The sequence below is a fragment of the Amblyomma maculatum genome, chromosome 10 (assembly GCF_055883805.1).
Source record: "Amblyomma maculatum isolate TAMU_Amacu chromosome 10, ASM5588380v1, whole genome shotgun sequence".
Lineage (NCBI taxonomy): Eukaryota > Metazoa > Arthropoda > Arachnida > Ixodida > Ixodidae > Amblyomma > Amblyomma maculatum.
In genome coordinates this window covers 161,989,383-162,006,723 of record NC_139353.1, presented here as the reverse complement: position 1 = coordinate 162,006,723, position 17,341 = coordinate 161,989,383, and the positions used below count along the sequence as shown (strand labels likewise).

The 17,341-nt window shown below is 47.8% G+C and overlaps 1 protein-coding gene across 3 annotated transcripts in view; it reads right to left on the bottom strand.

The window, feature by feature from the left end:
- Positions 1 to 17,341, bottom strand: part of LOC146177815 (tubulin-specific chaperone C-like) — a 56,393-nt gene that overhangs the window by 29,535 nt on the left and 9,517 nt on the right. For 2 of the 3 annotated variants that reach the window (XM_084580596.1, XM_084580599.1), the window contains exon 1: positions 2,237 to 2,284. The exons of the other annotated variant lie outside the window; for it this stretch is intronic. The gene's annotated coding sequence lies outside the window, so the exon portion shown is untranslated. Of the gene's footprint in view, positions 1 to 2,236; positions 2,285 to 17,341 lie in introns of those variants that run through there. 3 annotated transcript variants of the gene reach the window in all.

Sequence of the window (17,341 nt, the reverse complement as noted above, 5' to 3'; positions counted from 1 at the left end):
TCCTTTCTTAGACAACTCGAAGCAGAGAAATTCTGACGTGTACGACTTGAAAAATACTTGGAAGTACTGTCACGGCTTTGAGACCGCCATTGCACCGCGAAACCGCTACACCAGTCTCACTGCGTCGGATGCGGCCGCAGATCAAACAAAAACAGAGGCCAACACTCAAGTTGTCCAAACACGTGAACAAAGGTTTGCAGGGGCTGCATGGAGGCCTGACCAGCTTGACTACAGACACTATCCACAAGCCTGGCGGAGGCGGTATCGAGTTTTGGATTACGGATTCGTATCACCCCGACTAGACGACAGAAGCCGCTACGTTTGCAGCTGCTTATGATAATAAAGCGAATAAGTGTTGCCCTCTCGTGACTGCGAAAGGTACCATAATAGTGTTAATAGATGTCCGCACTTTCTCTTTTTGAAAATAAAACATTTTTCGTAAAATTTCACACAAGATTCGTAAAATCGTAAGACTGGTCAAAATTCGTACATTTTACGAAAAATTCGAGAGTTGGCAGGTATGATAACTGTGAAGTGAAATACACTAAAATGCAGAGCTCCTCTCTGAACTGTCCATTTCATCATCATCAGCCAGATTATATCCACTGCAGGGCAAAGGCCTCTCCCATTTACCCGGTCCTGTGCTATCTGCGTCCACTTGACCCCTGCAAACTTCTTAACCTCATCCGCACACCTAACTTTCTGCCGCCCCCTGCTACGCTTTCCTTCCCTTGGAATCCAGTTTGTTACCCTAAGCGGCCATCGGTTATCTTCTCTTCGCGCTACGTGCCCTGTCAATGCCCATTTCTTTTTGATTTCCACTAGAATACCATTAACACGAGTTTTTTTCTTTGACCCACTCTGCAGCTTCCTATCTTTTAATGTTACACCTACCAATTTCCATTCCATAGCTCTGCATTGTCCTCAACTTAAGTAGAGCCCTTTTCTTTAGCCTCCACGTTTCAGCCCCATAGGTGAGTACAGGCAAGATGCAACTATTGCATATGTACTTTCCTCTACAGCTATACTGGTAAGCTGCTAGCCAGCACCTTCCAAATGCAATCCATCCCCATCTTATCCCTTTCGCTGTCACGAACGTACTGGTACATTTTTGTGCTTCCTCCCCCATAGTGTTACTGACGTATCGGTATGTTCTCTCTCGTGCGTTCAAAACTTTGTGCGTAAGCGCAAAGCTAGCACGCTTGGACAGGCTGCGCCATTTGTAATATCTTTCTACAAGTTCGTATTTTCGCCCTGCATTGTGTTGATACGTATATACTTAAGAGTATGGAGTGACCGCGCCAAACCCCGCCCCCTTCTTTGCTGGGGGTGCGGTCGCTCAGCGCGCACTACTCTATCTCACTAAGTGATCATGCGGCGTACGCGTTTAGCACCGCATGTATGTGGTTACGGGCCCAAGGGTTGTTCTGCCATCTGCCGCGGGTTTGCAGGTTTTTATTTTTATTATCTTGGAGTGTCTGCTACGAAGCGTCATGTTCAGGGGCTCGCGCCGTTGCCTCTCCAACAGGTCGATGCATGACTCGATCACTGCTTTCGCTCTCTCTTGCCGCGCCCTTGCTTGCGGCTAGCAGCAGCAAAAGAGGTTGTTTTAGCCTCTTTTCATCTCCCTCTGTCATCTTTATTTCACAACATGCCAATTCTCTCCGTTGTTCGGGCCACCGAAAGTGCGCTCTCCATGCGCACGGTTACTTTCGGATGGCTGACCGCGTGGGACCTTCGACTGCGAACTAGAGTGATGGCTCTTTTGGCTATAAATACGAGCCGAGCTTAGATTCGGCTCTCAAGAAGTATCGAGAAGTTTTTTTCTTAATTATCCTCCTTTATCTAATTCATAATCAGGGTAATAATGATGATGATGTTAATTAACAACACCTGCAGAACACTGAAATGTGTAGATTCCATTGACTATGTTATTTGTATAGCAATCATAATAAAATATAAATCACTATGCTCCTTCCCCGATATGCTCGTTCCCTGAAACTAAGCCGACACTAGGGGGTGTGTCACGGCCAGAAACGCCCGACAGTGGAAGGGTTATTCTCCTAGTTATCTCTCTTTCATTCTGTCCATGCGTTCTTTCTCAAATTTGCCGAACAGTAAAGTGGTTTTGAAGCTCAATACGGACCTGCTCTGAAAATGCATCCCACTGAGGGCATAAATGGAAAGCACTGCTGTCTGAGCACCACATGATTAAACAGCGCACGCGTGTCCTTACCTTCCAGGCCTGGCTTGAAATTCTGGTACATCCAGTACCGGTACTCTGAAAAGAAAGCATTGGTCCCAACCATCATGACTTTGACCAGGAATAACACCATGGGTTGTACACACCACTAATGCTTAACTTGACCACTTAAGGCAACAAGGGGGCATGGTAAATGAAACTGAGCAGAAAAAAAAAAAAAAAAAATGTGCCTCTGTCATCCCGCACATACTGATCAGCATACAGTCGTAAGCTGTCAGATGTCAGATTATGTGAAACAAGACACGCACCACAGACATGAAGCCCCGCTCTTAACCAAGCACTAAGAGTATGCTTGACTCGGGATCCAAGGCAGGTCCCAGTGAGTTCCATCTCCGTCTGGCACCCTGGCAGGTGTGCCAGTATTTTTCACTCACAATGCCAATGCCAGGTTGCGTGGAGAATGGGGCCTTTGATGCTATTGCCAGGATTTCTGCAGAACATCCTCCACAAATAGTGCGGTCGAATGAGCTCTGCAAGGTATTTTAAAACAGTTCCAAGAACACCAACCACGGTGTCTAGCGAAGATACTCTGTTCCTGTTCCTAGACTTTCCCTTTTTTCCCTGACCGTTTCGAAATTCCCTGACCCCTGAAAAGGCAAGAAAACAAGGTAGCCAATGAAAATGTGCTGTTGGTGACAACAAACAAGCATGGGATGCGGCTCCACTCGCTGCAGTAGGCGGAACAGCAACGCTGTGTCACATAGTGAAGGCTCAAAGAGGAAGGCATGCGCGCCTCAGCTTGCATAAACTGACTGGCCTCTTCACGAGAGTTGCTCTTTGGCAGAAATCATTGCATGATGCGTATATTAATTGCCGTGCTCATGAAACAGGAATCACTGCGGCTGGCTTCTGCCAACTACATTACTGAATGATCCGCTACCAAATGCAGAATATCGTGCTTCCCAAGGAGAGGCGTCTCCCATGCCGCAAACACAAAGTTTCATTGTCTGGGAACAGAAATGGAAAGTGGGAGGCGCTGTTAAAGGGCCCATGAAAAGTTATTTACAAAAACTGGAAAGCACAACAGGCATCCCATCAACCGTTACCGCAACACAAAACTTTTCAGGCAATCGTTATTAGCACCAAAGATAAAGGCAATCTGAAAAGATGCTCCTCCTCTACATCCTCAACTCGGCCCACGTCAGCGAGCAGGAAAAAGGGAAGTAAACAAGTGGTTACCGCACCCCATCATGCCCATCCCGACCAAGTAACTTGGGAGTGTCCAATAAGCGGGCGCGTTCGGCAAAACCACAAGATTTCACATGGGAGATTTGAACGCAGTGCACGTGGGAATGTGTCGCCTCAATCGGTTGCAAGAGGTCACCAGGAGCACCTTTGAAAAACTATTTGTAAATTATATATCCCATGCAAAGCTTTCCAATTTGACTCTAATACTCATAAGGGCCACCTCTATAGATTTCTTGAATTAGAATATTACCGCAAGTAGCCTTTCAGGGGCCCTTTACTAACAATAGGAAAACAAAAAGGCCACCAGCCAATACTGGACCACAACAAGTGTCAGTGCCGCCGCACAAGAAGCAGACACTGTTAGCAGCTAGCCACATGGTGGCAGCTTGCACGAAGGCACCAGCCGGGGCACAGTTGAACGCAAACTAAAATGCACATGCATTCCTCCCAACCTTCAATCAGGCAAACCACCACCAGACGACACAGCGATGCCATTTTCCTTGCTCCGAGATAGATTATATATATATATAGTTTAAAGGAGCTGACAGTCTACGAGTCTAAAGCAAACGCTGTTTTTTTTTTATTATTATGTGTTGGTATTTGACAAGAGCTAGCCTTATGGGAATTATCGGGATAAAGAATATTAAATGAAAAGCGGAAGGAAACATAGCACGCCGATATATATATATATATATATATATATATATATATATATATATATATATATATATATATATATTGTGATGTACTAGGTGACGACGAAGTGAACAGTGCAGAGGCGAAGGGGAAGAAGATGATGAAGACAGAATAAAGCAGGGCGTTCGAAAGAACGGCCGTGTTTCTGCTTGTTCTACGTTATACCGGGTGTCCCAGCTAACATGAACCAAGGGTTACAAAATAATATATTTGAGGTAGGTCAGTGAAACCAATTGCATACAACTGCCAGCCTGTTTGCGCACTACAGGCAATTTTTTGTTTTGCAATTACTTAATTAGCTAATTATGTTAATTTTTCTAATTTATTAAATATCGACTTTAGACCAAAAATGTGAATTGGAAAGTTGTAGAGCACCTTCAGAAACCCCCATTCCATTAATTGCGATAAAGAAAGCCTCACGTGTATCTTTTTTTCCGGGCTCAGAAGAAAGCCCGCGAAATACAAATAATACCACGTGACTAGCGCATTTGTGCGCCGCGATTGTGGTGCTCTCAGTCGTGGTTTGAGCGAACGAAATCAGCTGCAGCCGTGACCCGATTGTCCCGTTGCAGCGGCAGGCAGAAATGTTGGCGATGGTTCGAGCGAGCTCGAGCTCGCCCGTCGCCACCGCGATTTTGGTCAGACCTGCGCACCGCAGCAGCCTACATCACGACAGGCGGATGACGATAAAGAACCGGCAAATGAAGGTGCAGCGCTAATTTTAGTCGAGTCACATGATGTCATCTCGGCCCTTTACCCAAGTATGTATGCGCGGATTCAGTGGCTGATACCTTATCGCTCATCCGTTTGTCGTGACGTTCGCTGATGGGAGAGAAGGAGGCCTTGTTAGAATCTCGGTGGTGTCGGCTCGCCGCTCTCGCTGCTACTGCACCGTCACGTGGGCCGGCTGTCTGACGCGGGCGAAAAAGCCATCGCAGGCATATCGGCCTGCCGCTTTAACGGGGCCAGGAAGACACGGCCGCAGCCAGTTTTGTTCGCTCAAACCACGACTGAGAGCACCACAATCGCGGCGCACAAATGCACTAGTCACGTGGTATTATTTGTATTTCGCGGGCTTTCTTCTGAGCCCGGAAAAAAAGATACACGTGAGACTTTCTTTATCGCAATTAATGAAATGGGGTTTCTGAAGGTGCTCTACAACTTTCCAATTCACATTCTTGGTCTAAAGTCGATATTTAATAAATTAGAGAAATTAACATAATTAGCTAATTAAGTAATTACAAAACAAAAAATTGCCTGTAGTGCGCAAGGAGGCTGGCAGTTTAATGCAATTGGTTTCACTGACCTACCTGAAATATATTATTTTGTACCCCTTGGTTCAAGTTAGCTGGGACACCCGGTATATATATATATATATATATTGTAGGGGTGTGTTTATTCAGTCGACGCAGATGGATTCAGCTGCTCACGATGAATTCGCAGCGGAGCGTCAGGCATACCGAATCACAAAGACAATGACCCACTTCTTCGTTCTCGAGAGCGGCAGCACGCGACGCATGTCAGTGGCTATAACGATGATTACCGGACTACGGTTTCCCCTCGGGTAGAGAAGGAGCCACCCTGGTGACTCATGGAGTCGAAAGGACAGACAGATCATAGTAGGGCTTGATTCGGTGCACATGAACTATTTCGCGTCCACGGTGACGCAAGTCCGCAGAGGGCGTAACGGGCTGAACTACGTAGTTGACGGGAGATGTTTTGTGAAGCACTCGGAATGGACCGTGATACAGAGTAAGAAGCTTCTTTGAAGGGCCGGCGGTTGTGGCAGGAACTCAGAGCCACACCAGGGAGTTGAGTGCATATGAAGGCACCTCGCCAATGTCACGATGGTGTTCCTTTGTAAGCGAAAAAGCGAGCTGACGGCATTCTTCTGTGCACTGGGCGGCGTGCGAGAGTGGCATCGATTCAGGAACATCAGGGCAGCAGGGAAAAAGCGCGTCCATTGTGCAGGTTGGCTCGCGCCCGTAAAGAAGAAAAAGGGGAGAGAATCTAGAGGTGATCTGTATCGCAGTGTTGTACGCGTAGGTTACGAAGGGAAGAACCTGGTCCCAGTTGGAATGAGCTTCTCTGACGTACATGGCCAGCATGTCACTCAGAGTACAGTTGAAGCGTTTTGTCAGGCCATTCACTTGGTAGCGGCGGCGGCGACAGAGGCTGTTGGCTCATACGCATCTGCTGCTATTCACAGGAATCGTCGATCACTGCATGCTGTGCGCCTTATCACCTGTCCCACCGACCGACCGACTGCTTTGGCATCGCTGAAGAAACTGCCATGCGCAAGACTGACGCTTCCAAGCTTCACCGCCAGGCCCCAGAAAAGATATAAAAGCCCCGCAACAAGCCCCAGCCAGCACTTGGTAGCGGCGGCGGCGACAGAGGCTGTTGGCTCATACGCATCTTCTGCTATTCACAGGAATCGTCGATCACTGCATGCTGTGCGCCTTATCACCTGTCCCACCGACCGACCGACTGCTTTGGCATCGCTGAAGAAACTGCCATGCGCAAGACTGACGCTTCCAAGCTTCACCGCCAGGCCCCAGAAAAGATATAAAAGCCCCGCAACAAGCCCCAGCCAGCACTTGGTAGCGGCGGCGGCGACAGAGGCTGTTGGCTCATACGCATCTTCTGCTATTCACAGGTCTGATTTATTGCTGTTTATTAGCCCCAATAATCTTGCTTGTTGCTGTTGCCGCTGCGTGCCGAAGGGGGTAAACAGCACCGACATCTGCAAAGAGTTGGTAAAGCGATTTACCAGAGCTGAAATTGGAGGCGTCCAGGACTTTCAAGCTGGACGATTCGAGATCTGCCTCAAGAACAAGAAGGTGGTCCAAGCCTTTCTTGCGGACCCAGTCATCACTGTGAAGGGAACCGCCGTACGCTTCGCGTACCGCGGTAAGCTGAGCACAACCGTGCGCGTGTTTGGCTTTCCCAACGACCTCGACGTGAGAGAGCTACGAGAGGCCTTGGAGCGGTACGGACCCGTGGAGTCTATCACCACCGAGTTCGTGCCGGAGTTCGAGGGAATACCGAGCGGCAACCGCCGCGTGAGGATGGACTTGCGACGACCGCTGCCGAACTTCCTGCAGGTGGCCGAATTCACCCTGCAGTGCGAGTACGAGGGGGTCGCACGTGTTTGCCGGCGCTGCGGCGCTAGCGGCCACGTGCGCGCTGCGTGCGATGTCCCCTTGTGCGCGCGCTGCGGGGCCTTCGGCCACGCTTCGTGCATCCTCCCCTGCCCCCAGTGCGGCGCGGATCACGCGCTGATCAAGTGTGGTGCTAGGACGTTCGCGTCCGTGGCCAAACACGCCATGGTAGTGGCCGCTGCAGCCGCAGCTGTGCCACAACCCACCCAGCCTGCTGCCAGAGAGCCGACCGACGCGTTGTCTTCTGAACAACCGCCGGAAGGCACCGAGGACTACGAGGAGACAACTGACACCCCAGTCGCGGTGAGTGACGTTTCTCTTACCGCGTCCGAACTGTCCTCGCAGGCCGCGCAGAACCGCCTCGTTCCTCGGAGCGACCACGCTCACAGCGGCCCTGCTGATTCCATCGAGCAGCAAGCGCCACCATTGGCCGAGAGTTTGGAGCACGTGGCCGTTACGCAGCAGGCAGCCGACCAACTGGAGAGCCAGACAAGCGGCAGCCTCGTCCAGTCCGATGACGAAGAGTTTACTCCCGTCACCCGGAGGAAACGAGGCAGACCGCTGCCGCGCATTCGTCACCGAACCCCTTCAGCAGGCAGCTCGGCTACATCGGGAGCTGCCACTCAGGCGAAGCGGCGCAATGAGCGCTCACCATCGCCGCTGTGCGCGACCGAAGGCGTGATTGTTGCGCCATGTGTATTATGTGGTGGGGCCTTTCCAGGCCAATGCGACTGTGTGGAACTGAGCTCCTCGTCAGAGGAGGGGGCAGATGCCCCGTGACCGTAACCGCCTTCCTGGCGCGTTGCGGCCCTTGTCCGGGTAGGACCTTCGCCCCAAAACAAAAAACTCTCCCCCCCATTCTTGGAGGGGGAGGGGGCCTTGCCGGGGGCGTCGGATGAATGATGATGGGCTGATGGATTATGTGCGATCCTGGGACGCGGCACCCTCGGGTGCCAAGTCCCCTTCCTATCTGACAACGGCAAGTGCATTTGAGTCAAGTGTGTTTGATAATATGCCGCGGGAACTTGAAAAGTTGCGGGATGAACTGAGAGATGAATTTCAGAAGGGCATTGCTGCATTGCGAAGCGCAATCGAAAGAGATTTCCGCAAAGACCATCGAGAACTGACTACAAGCGTCGAATATTGTAGCTCCCAGTTTGATGATCTGAAGGCTGAATACTCTGCTCTAAAAGAGGAAAACAAGGCGTTGAAAGCTGAAAATGCAGCACTGTCCACTGAGCAGGTTTCTTTGAAAAAAACTGCTAACTAGCTATGAGCAGCGCCTAACTGAGCTTGAACAATATTCAAGGCAAAAAAATGTGGAAATCAAGGGTCTTCCTTTTGATCAGAACGAACATCTGCCAGAGATACTTCTGAAAGTTGGCGAAGCTATCAAGGAGCCGATAACAATGCAGGATATAGAAATTTGTCATCGAGTCCCGACAAAGAATAACCCATGCCCAAACATTATCCTACAATTCCGAAATCGGTCAAAGCGTGATGCTGTACTTGATAAAGCCCAACAATCAAAGATTACCGCTGACAGTCTTCACCTTGAAACAGTTGCACAGGCAAGCGCTGCCGATGGCAATTCTAACTCCGAAGGTGATTCAAACGGCAGCCCGTCCCGGACTCATGCAGCAATTTATGTTAACGAGCACCTTTGCCCCACATTGAAAAAACTGCTGGGAATGACTGTCACTCGAAAAAAGGAGAAAAAATGGAAATTCGTCTGGACGAGAAATGGACGCATTTTCGCGAGAAAGGATGAATCGTCCGATGCGATCCACATTGCCTGTGTAGGTGACCTAGATAAAATAGTTTAAGGAGAGCTCGTTTCCCGTTGATTTTGTTCCACTTCACCATGGCCAAGCAGCTCTTCTTGCCCGCTGATGTTTCTAATTTACATTCGAAAAACAAAAATGTCACTTCTTTCTTTCATTTGAATTCTCAGTCGTTACGCAACAAAGAAGATGAGGTCTTTACTTTTCTCAAGTCGCTAAAATTCTCATTTGATGTAATTATGATAACAGAAACTTGGTATCGAGACGATGAAGAAGTTCTAACCCTCGAAGATCACAATACATTTTCCCAGCATCGAGTTAATAAGAAAGGAGGTGGCGTGAAGTTAATGTTAAACAAATCTTTTAATGGCTGTGTTATTCCTCGTTTCTCCATGGTAGTCGACGACTATGAAATACTTTCTTATCGCTGTGGCTCAGATGTGTTTTCAGTGGTTTATCGTCCTCCCGGTGGAAATGTGTCTTCTTTTCTTTTGTTTCTTGACGATTTTTTGTCCTGGATAACTGACAATGGGCTGAACCTGATATTAGGTGGCGACATCAATATAGATTCTTTAACTTCATCTCATGAACAGCGTGAATTAAATATGGTTTTGGATTGTAACGGTTTTCGAAACGTCATCTTGGAGCCAACAAAAATGCATACAGGCTCATCTATCGATGTTTTTATCCAATGTTCAGTGTACATTCACACAATCTGGTGTAATCTGTCCTCAACTGAGTGATCACTTACCAATTTTTCTCTTTGCTGATCGTGCAAACAAGCGTCAACGAAAGAAGCAAATAGTTCAAACATACCAAACGATAAACCCAGATACCTTAGAACTATTCAGAGCCAAACTTAAGGAAGTGTCCTGGAAGTGCGTGTACGAAATTAATGATCCAGATCTAGCGTATGATACTTTCATAAAGATAATTACAAGCATATATTTAGAGTGCTTTCCTGAAAGAACTTGCAAAAAGTCAAGGAAAGCTCGTAAACCGTGGATCAACAGAGACTGCCTCGAAATGATAACAAAGAAAAACAAACTCTACAGCCGTTTCCTTTCTTAAAGAGCTCCCGATGACCTTAAGGTAACATCATTTCTTCGCCAAGCAAAGAAAGATTACATGAATAAGCTATTCAACTCCAATACAGTAAGACGAAGCGATCTTGTTTGGAAGGAAATTAACAATATCTTAAACCCTCAAAGAGACCCCCAAACTTGTACATCGATCAAAATAGGCGACTGCGCGTTATCCGGAAGGCAGCTGGCCAATCGCTTCAACGATCACTTTATTTCAGTTGTGAGGAGTGCTCATGATCAACGCTCTGCAGAATATCTAAAATTTCGTACCACTGAAACTGCGTTTCTGTTGCCGACAGATAAGCATGAGATTCAAAGTCACTTCGCAACCCTCCGTAATAGCAGGTCTCGTGATATAGATGGCTTCCAGGTGCAACCCTTTAAATATGTCATTGATATTATCAGCCAAGTTTTAGAGTACATATTCAATATCTGCCTAGAAAACGGAGTATTCCCAAAGCGGATGCAAATGGCTAGGGTTTCTGTTATCTATAAAAGCGGTGACAGAAACGACCTCTCTAACTATCGTCCAATATCGATACTTCCCGTCTTCTCAAAATGTCTAGAAAAGGTGATGTTTAAACGTATTGCTAGCTTTAGTAAAAAACACAATGTAATAACTACATGTCAGCATGGTTTCAGAGAAGGCAGGTCAACAGAGAGCGCCCTTCTTGTGCAGAAAGAATTAATACTGGAATCATTTGAAAAGAGGGAGCTTGTTCTGGGCATATTCGTTGATTTTTCAAAAGCGTTCGACCGGATCAACTATGAGACTTTAATAGCCAAGCTAGACATATACGGTTTTCGGGGCGTCTTTCTTCAGTTAATCCGATCTTACTTAACCTTCCGTTGTCAGCAGGTCAAGATTGACAATCAGCTTTCCGATATACAGGCTCTACGAGCTGGTGTTCCTCAAGGCAGCATATTGGGTCCACTGCTATTTAATCTTTACATAAATGATGTTACTAGTCTAGATAACAAACGCACATTTTTAATGTATGCTGATGACACCAGCCTATTTTTTAAATCAACTAATGTATATGATCTCTTTGGGCAGGCGAATCAGTGTTTGCTTTCCCTCCATGAATGGACAGCCATTAACTCCTTGGAAATTAATACCAAAAAAACCAAAGCAATGCTTTTTTGTCCCAAAAATAGGATCATTGATTTCCTGGGATTATCGCTGTGGCTAGGTTCGGTAAAAATTGAGCTCGTCCCGGAATTTAAAAGCCTTGGAGTATATTTTAATGAACATTTATCATGGAATAAACATGTAGATACTACGATTATCAAAATAGCTAAGGTAGTGGGTATTCTTTCCAGGCTTCGGTATTGCTTACCGCAATCTGTAAAAAAAATTATCTTTCAGTCCCTATTTTCTTCTGTTATAGGATACTGCTTTTTGGTTTGGGGGACCACCACCTTTTCGAATGTTAGCAAGCTTCATAGATTACAAAAACGAGCCCTTAGAATCATCGTCAACGTTTCCCGAGACGCACCAACAGAAGCGATTTTTTGTAAATTGAATATAATTCCTATCCCGCAGCAATATGAACAAACTTTATTAAGGCGCTACAGGACTACAGCCATAAACACAGCTATCTTCTTCAAGGAACTCTACAAACTTGAACGCAAGTCTCACAATTACAGCACTCGTACAAAAAATCATTTCGTCATTCCAGAAACCCGAACAAATTACGGACGGCAGAGCATTAGTTACACCTTGCCTCTTCTTCTAAACACAATTCAATAGTTACAGTGTGCAGATAACGCTATTATTTTTATTACCTCACTGAAAGTGTGCATTTCTGTAAATATGTTTTCCACACTGCGTGTATGTTTTTTCTTCCTTGCCGCAATCGTATGTCACCTTTTCTACAGTATTTAGTTAAACATTATATGAAAGTGCCATTTCGCCCTGTTGTTTCTGTTAAAATTATATTTCATTGCATAGTCAACTCATACGCCGAAGTTACCAAGTTTTTGTAAGGGGCGCAGCCCCTCGTCAAGCCGTTAATAGGCTTTTTGGCTGCGCCCCTAGCATCCTTGTGATGTTGAAATAAAGATGACTTGACTTGACATTCGTCTGAGGGTGGTAAGAAGTTGCGGTGCGATGAATGATGCGGCGTTCTTTCAGTAGGGCCTCAAGAGCGTCGAACAAGAAAACGCGTCCGCAGTCACAGAGTAGTTCCTTCGGAGTCCCGTGGCGAAGAATCAAGTCGTTGAGAAGAAACAAAGCAACGTCTCTTGCAGAGGCAGAGCGTAACGGTGACGTTCAGTGTAGCGAGTAAGATGGTCTACTGCCACGATAATCCACCGGTTTCCAGCGGCAGTAGTCGGAAGAGGGCCATAGAAATCTATGCCAACGCGGTCAAACGTACGAGCAGGACAGGGCAACAGCTGCAACGAAGCAGGGGACTTCTGAGGAGTTTTTCGGCGTTGACAAGATTCGCAAGAGCGCACAAAATGTCGTAAAAAGCGGTACATTCCATGCCAGTAAAATCGCAGACGTAGGCGCGTGTAGGTTTTCAATACGCCACTGTGAGCACACTGTGGGTCACCATGGTACGCAGCACAAATGTTGGCGCGGAGATGACGCGGGATGACTAGAAGCCACTTCCGTCCATCAAGCAAATAATTGCGGCGATAGAGAAGACCGTCACGAATGGAGAAGTGGTGGGCTTGCCGGGCAAGCGCTTTGGATGAATGACCGGGAGTAGGACTTGAGAGAAAATCCAAAAGTTCACTGATCCATGGGTCATTCAGCTGTTCGGTAGCCACGAGAATAGTGGCAAGAGTCGACAAATCGTAAGCAGACGTGGTCAGACGAGGTATCACTAGGCAATGGCGAGCTGGAAAGAGCATCCGCGTCCGTATGCTTCAGACCTAATCGATAAATGACATGAATGTCATACTCCTGGAGACGGAGAGCCCAGCAAGCAAGGCGACCGGATGGGTCTTTCAGAGAAGCCAGCCAGCACGAAGCGCGGTGATCGGTCACGACATAAAACGGTCGGCCATACACATGGGGATGAAATTTTCCGATCGCCCAAATAATGGCCAAACATTCCTTTTCTGTGACTGAATAATTACTGTGCTTTCGTCAATGTTCGGCTGGCGTATGCCACAACATACTCGCTGAAACCAGGCTTACTTTGGGTAAGGATGGCACCAAGCCCAATACTGCTGGCGTCAGTGTGGATCTCCGTAGGCACAGTCGGATCAAATTGGCATAGAATGGGAGGCGAAACCAAAAGGCGGCGTAAAGTGTCGAAGGCTTTATCGCAGGCTGGAGTCCAGGCGGAAAGTTCGGAGCTGACGGCAAGAAGCTGGGTCAGAGGAGCGATGATAGAGGCGAAGTTCAAGATGAAGCGTCGAAAGTAAGAGCAGAGGCCGATAAAGCTCCGGAGCTGCTTCAGGGAGGTTGGCTTCAGAAATTCTGCAACTGCGCGAAGTTTGCCGGGGTCGGGAAGAATGCCGTCCTAAGAGACTATGTGGCTTAAAATTTTGAGTTTTCGACTGGCAAAGTGGCACTTCTTCAAATTCAACTGAAGCCCAGCGTCGGCGAGACACGTGAGGACATGCTTTAGACGGAGAAGGTGAGAAGAAAAGTCGGTAGAAAAAACTACAATGTCATCAAGATAACAAAGACAGGTCTGCCACTTGAGTCCACGAAGAACAGTGTCCATCAGACGCTCGAAAGTAGCTGGGGCATTGCAGAGGCCAAAGGGCATAATGTTGAACTCGTATAAGCCGTCCGGTGTTATAAAGGCAGTTTTCGAGCGGTCATCATCAGCCATCGGTACCTGCCAGTAGACAGAGCGCAAATCCAAAGAGGAGAAATACTCGGCTCCCTTGAAACAGTCCAAGGCGTCGTCGATTCGCAGCAGAGGATAGACATCTTTGCGCATGATCTTGTTTAGCCTACGGTAATCGACGCAAAGCCGGATGGAACTATCTTTCTTGGTGACCAAAACAACCGAAGCCCATGGACTGTTAGATGGCTGTATGACGCCCCGGCGAAGCATGTCGTCCATGTTATCAGCAATGACTTGGCGCTCAGAGGCCGGCACGCGATAAGGACGCTGTCATAAAGGTGCGTCTGTAACAGTGTCGATTGTGTGTGTAATCAAAGACGTGAGAACCAGAGCAGTGTGAGGAAGGTCGAAGGCAGAAGTGAAGTTCTGTAGAAGAGCAACGAGTTGATCGCGCTGTGCGGGTGGAAGATCTGCGTCAATAGCTTGTTGAAGAACATCGGATGGTGTCAAAGCAGTCGCTATATCGCAAGAGCTGAGAACATTAACGTCTAATGAAGTAGGCGTGGCAGGAAGAGTATTTACAAGCGCGGGATCAAGTTCTTCAATATGACCGAGACACTCGCCGCATAGCAGGACGGACGGGCACGAAAATGAATTTGTGACGTACATTGCACTAAGGCCATTTTCGAACTTGATTACAGCAAATGGAAGCAGGAGGTAGGGATGGCGTGAAGTGGCGTCGGAAGGTGTGAAGAAGACAGTCAAGTAGTAACGCTTTCACAAGACAGTGGAACGAGGGCAGCAGAAAATGGAGGAATGTCTGTGTCATTGGCGACAAGGAGTTTTGCAGACTGGGTAGGGACGTCACACAAGATGGTATCACAAAGAGGTAAAAAGGAAACTTCCGCGCGGGCGCAGTCAATAACGGCACGATGAGTGGAAAGGAAATCGTAGCCCAGGATGATGTCGTGTGAGCAGTGAGACAGTACAATAAACTCGATAGTGTATAAGATGTCTTCGATGAGAACACGGTCCGTGCACGCCATTGAGGGATGAATGCACTTTGATGAGGCGGTGCGAAGCGAAAAGTCGGAAAGTGCGGTAGTCACCTTACGAAGACGACGGCAAAGAGCTTCACTGATGACGGATACGGCAGTGTATGTCGACAAGAGCGAGTACTGCAACGCCGTCAACAAACACTTGTATTAAATTAGCGGGAGAGCACGGAGGACTTGAAGAGTTCGAACCAAGCGCAGTTCTTGCCCCGGGAACTGCAACTGTTAGTTTCCCTCAACAGCGCCGGTAGAACGTCGGAGAAGCGGGGACGGGGAATGGCGACGAGGGGAAGATGATCGGCGAGTGGTATACGTTTGATTGTCGCGAGCTACTAAGTCGAAACCGGGCGGAGTTCTCGGCGAGGGCTGGTCCGTATCGTAGGAGTAGTTCCAGAGGTCGGGTCGAAAAAGTGGAAGGCATTGGCGGCAAAGGTGTGCGACATGGCCCGGCAGCCCGCAAGAGTAGCAGATTGGCCGGTTGTCCGCGGTACGCCTAGGGTTCGTAGGGCATTGGCGTACCCTTGGAATAGGGACATGGAATGTAGACTCAGGCAAAGGGGAAGGAAGGTTGGAAGGAGCGGCCTGGTAGGAAAGAGATGCTGATGGCAGTAGCGGCCTGGCCGCAACTTGGGCGTAAGTCAGTGGTGCCGTTACTTGCGCCGGCACGGGGCTGGGAGGGAGCATGGAGCTGGGTGGAAGGACATCAGCGATGTGATCTTGCACGGCACGCCGTATTGTAGGAGCCAAAGATGGAGCCATGTCAGTAACAAGGCGGCCAGTATCCTGTAACTGAGGGGCCAGTGATAGCTGTTTGGCGACCTCTTCTCGAACGAAGGCTTTGATTTGTTGTATGGCGTCGTCTCTAACACCGGACAGCCGGGTAGAAGCGCGCTTTTTACGAAGCTCGTTATAGCTCTGGCAAAGTTTGATTACGTCACTGACTGTGGCAGGAATTTTCCCCCAGAGCATCTGGCACGCATCCTCAGAGATGCCTTTCAGAATGTTTTCGATCTTACCTGCTTCGGACATTAAGGGGTCGACACGTTTGCACAGGTGGTCAACGATGTCTTCTATATAACTGGTGAACGACTCTTCGGCCTGCTGAGTGCGCTTCCTGCAGCTGTGACTGAAAAGCATTTGCCGACGATTACGTTACTTCCTAATGCGAAATTTCACCATAGCTCTCATCAGCTGTTTCACCTTTTCGATAGATTGATGCAAAGATTTCGAGCAAGACATGTATGTAGAAATACAGACAACTCTTTTTAATTTTTCTCATATATTCCTTCAAGAAACACTCCACTAACAGTTCTTGACCGTCATGAAGGAAGCTTGGTGGTCGTCCGAAGCCTTTCACTACCGGCACCTCTTTCTCTCTTTTTTTTCGCGGCCACCTTTCTCCTTTTCTTTACAGCTCGGTTAAAGTGTCCGTGCAGAACTGCGACAGATAATGCGCCTTTTCTTTGATGTCAACCAATTTTAAACGCCACTGATGCCTGTTGTACTGCATCTATTTTTATATGCTCTGTGGTGCGGCGTTCGACGAAGCACCAAATGAAAGGCGCCACACGAACGCCTGGATCGAGTGCCCGGCGATTCAGCTTCGTATATGTGTGAATCTCCTGGTGACGTCATCACCATTCATGACGTCATGACCGGATGTGACATCATTATCACTTCCGGTTATTAGACATGGCCGGATGTGACATCATGATGACATCACATCCGGTCATGACGTCCCAGCCGATGGTGTCACCAGGTTACGAGGCCGGCGGCAACGACAACGCGAAACGCAGGAACGGGCGCCAAAGAGCTGCGCTCTAAAAGCGCCTAATGCATCTTCACATTGAGGTGTTCAGTATGGGCTGCTAACCTTTTCTCCGCCCTTTTGAACGTGCAATGTTTCCAGTCACTGTGCGTGAATGGCAAATTTCTTTTAGTTCGAAGCACTAATATATACTGACTGCAAATGCAATTGAATATTTTTGAGTAGTTCATATAATAAACAGTTTAAATTAAAACAAAAGTTTGTTTACAAAACAATTAGTTGTGGTTTAGCTCTGGTTAACCCTTGTTGAATTGCGAAAGCAACAGTAAAAAGCTTCTTTTGCCTGTACATCATTCCCCTATCACGCCCTATCAGTGTAAGGTGCTACATCATCGGGGACACTTAAGCTCGGCCTTCAAGGGTATGACGCGAGAGCGTAAGCTACCAGCCCACATATAAAGTCACGCTTCAACCAAGTTGTATGGATGTGCCTGCGTGTCGTAGGGGTAACGAAAATGCAAATGGTTCTGGCGGGCTGATTCTGATGTCACCCTCCAATATGAAAGGAGGGACCCAAATT